The sequence below is a fragment of the Temnothorax curvispinosus genome, unplaced genomic scaffold (assembly GCF_003070985.1).
Source record: "Temnothorax curvispinosus isolate PA1 unplaced genomic scaffold, ASM307098v1 QBEX01009397.1, whole genome shotgun sequence".
NCBI lineage: Eukaryota > Metazoa > Arthropoda > Insecta > Hymenoptera > Formicidae > Temnothorax > Temnothorax curvispinosus.
Window position 1 is genome coordinate 1 of NW_020219177.1, and position 3,805 is coordinate 3,805.

A 3,805-nucleotide genomic window follows, 5' to 3' on the forward strand; every position below is an offset into this window, starting at 1 on the left:
AGAGAGGTAGAGAGGTAGAGAGGTAGAGAGGTAGAGAGGTAGAGAGGTAGAGAGGTAGAGAGGTAGAAAGGTAGAGAGGTAGAGAGGTAGAGAGGTAGAGAGGTAAAGAGGTAGAGAGGTAGAGAGGTAGAGAGGTAGAGAGGTAGAGAGGTAGAGAGGTAGAGAGGTAAAGAGAGAGAGAGAGAGAGAGAGAGCGAGAGAGCGAGAGAGAGAGAGAGAGAGCGAGAGAGCGAGAGAGCGAGAGAGCGAGAGAGAGAGATAAAGACGAAACGAAATTAACCACAACTCAGCCATGAGGAAGCAGACGCGAATGCATAATTCTGTGCACATACGAGATCCATACACGCGCGCATGCACATGTCAGCTTAACAGTCGGCGTTGCCTTACACGCATATCAATACGTATACGTTTGTTTGTACGTCGGTTGTCCGTAACGTTAGCTAGGAATACAATTCAGTCAGAAGCGGTCGATTGGTCCAGACGAGATGTATGTATATGCTCGCGCAATACAAACGTGTTGAATAATCGCCCGGTATCGACATACAAATATGTACAATGGGATTTATTAATTACAACGCACCGGCAATGCACGTGCCAATGTTCAATGCATATGTCTTGCGGTCAACATAAACCGTATACAATAAACGTTATCGGATCAAACGCGATACAACGCAACGCGATATGATGTGATGTGATGTGACGTGACGTGACGTGATGTGACGTAATGAAGAGAATGTATAATTCATTTCGCACATACGTTTTTTATAAACTCATTTTTTACAAGATACGTTCTTCTTTACGTTACTTCCTTTATGTTTTCATGTAACATTTTTTCGTGATATTCTAAACGCGAGACACGAAGGTATGACGCGTAAAATAATTGCGCTATACATTATCTCATTGCCAAAACAATTTTTTATTACCGAGCAATGATTCGTTTGCTTTTATAATAGAATATTATTATTTCGGCGAAACGATACTTGGCGCTTAAAGATTAAATTAGATCTAACTCCCTACGCGAAGCTTATTTTGAAATTCCCGTACAATCACCCATTTAAAACTACAAACGAAACTAGCGGCCATACAAAGACGTACAAACGATTCCGAAACAGCACCCGTTTGCGGATTTAAAATATCTCTAAGAACGGCGGAGATAACTCTTGCAGTAAAATCTGATTTTTATTGCATATTTCCATGCGACTCATCTTATTTTGAAATTCCCGTACAATCGCCCCTTTACACCTACAAACGAAACTAGCGGCCATACAAAAACGTGCAAACGATTCCAAAACAGCACCCGTTTGCGGATTTAAAATATCTATAAGAACGGCGGAGATAACTCTTGCCGTAAAATCTGATTTTTATTGCATATTTCCATGCGACTCATCTTATTTTGAAATTCCCGTACAATCGCCCCTTTACACCTACAAACGAAACTAGCGGCCATACAAAGACGTACAAACGATTCCGAAACAGCACCCGTTTGCGGATTTAAAATATCTCTAAGAACGGCGAAGATAACTCTTACCGTAAAATCTGTATATTCATATAAATATCTCGTTATTTTATTGCAAAGTGTTATTAAAATTGTGCAAATTAATATGAAAATTTTCAACTTTAAAATATTTCTATATAAAAATGTATTCTGTCCCGCGACAAAGTATTCACTGGATCTCACGTCATTCGTTACCCCGTTATAAAAAATTAATTATCACTCACCGACCAGATGCGCAACGGGCGGAGTTAGTCAGGCACGTAGCTCCGATGATTCTGTAACACAAAAACGAAAGATTCAAATTAAAGAGCCGCTCAAAATGACCAATGTTTAAAAAAATAATTTTTACACGCGTCTACGTCGTCTTTTAATTAGATTACTAATGTAATTATTTATTTTCTGGAAAAAATCTTTACGAGAATAAACTTTTATAATATTTTAGATGGTTTTACTTTCTCAAATTATTTCTTACTTATCCGAGATAAATCGGCCCGAATAAATGGAAAAGATCTATTAATTTTAAGGTAAGAAATAAAATACTTACCCCAAGGTTGCTCCGCCGGGGCCCGATGCCTCCGCCAGGCCTCCTTCTCCTCCTCTCAGAACGGGGTTGTCAGGCCTCATCCTCCTTCTGTTGCACAGGACACTCACGGAGCCGCTGTCCAATATTTCGCGATCGAGTACGAAGTAACTGTAATAATACGATCGCGACACTTTATTACAGATACTCGGAGAGGAAACGATCTGCGTTTTATGGGGCGCGCTTCTATTATTTAAAACCGACGATATTCACCGAGCTGCTTTTCCCGCTGAGCGCGGCTAACTTCTTACCGACGTGGACGCCTCGCGGATACAACGCGAGTCGTGTCAATGGCCAACGTGAAACGAGCGAACCGTTCGAAAATATACGCTCGAGACACACTTGCGATACAGCTCGAAATACAGCGTAAAATTCCGCGAGATGCGAATGCACAGTTAAACGCTCGACACATATATCACACATATATCATAACTACGCGTCGTTATTCTAAATCACCGCGAGATTCGCGTACTCCGTACTCACATTAAATCCCACGATATGATGTCCGACGATTCTCGACCAAACGTTAGTCCAGCACTCCGATCGCCTTCTCGCTCCTGTGTGCGATAACAGTCCCGTATTCCGTGAAACACAAGAAACTTATTATATTCGGCGTACATTAATCTTAACGTATTCACTTCACTCCGCGTCCTGTAGCCGCGCGAGGCGTGTGTCATGCGCTCGATCGTGACTCTGCGCGAATGACGGAACTCAGTACTCGGTCGGTCGCGCACACGGGATAATCCGACGATTAAGAGAGAATACTGTATCTTTCTAGTAGCTGCGATATCATCGTGATACTTGTCACAGCACATCTCGCGATGTATTTAATAGAGCGCTACGCACGGAGCCGCTCGCTCGGCTGCATGCCGGCTCGAGCATCGGAATGTGAATAATAGTGTGACGTCGCGAGCCGCGAGGTGGGAGCCGCGTGGCGCGGCGCGGCGTGGCGTACGAAAAACAAAGTCGAGCGCCCGCGTGCAAACGCGCCAACGGTCTCGCCGCCGCGCCGACAATATTTAATTATTTACCTGACGATAACGTTTAAGGTCCGGGCACACAGAAAAATTTGAGCAGTAAGGAAATCAACGGTACTAATTTTCGGTAATAAAGCAGGTGAAAGCAGTTCTTTTAAATTCGGTTGATTAGACTTAGCTTTATATGCGATCAAAATTATGGATCTTTGATCGCGTATAAAGCTGGGTCTATTCAACCAAATCTTAAAAAATTATATATGAAATAGGGGTAGAAAAGACTGAGAAATATAATAAAATTAGAAATAGATCGATATCTTCAAATTTGCGGAAGTTAGAGCAAACACGGACATCAAATCTGCACATACACATATATACGTACGGACATGCGATTTTAATGCAATGTTTCGACATTTTAGAATACTCTGAACATATTAACTTCCGCTTTAAATTAAATCTAACTCTCGCGGGCCTGCAGACTAACCAATCGGCGCCGCGATACGCGGCGCTTAAAATTTAAATTAAATCCAACTCTCGCAGGCCTGCAGAACAACCAATCGGCGCCGCGATACGCGGCGCTTAAAATTTAAATTAAATCCAACTCTCGCGGGCCTGCAGAACAACCAATCGGCGCCGCGATACGCGGCGCTTAAAATTTAAATTAGATCTAACTCCCTAGGGGCCTGGAGAACAACCAATCGGCGCCGCGATACGCGGCGTTTAAAATTTAAATTAAACACAACTCCCTAGAGCCTG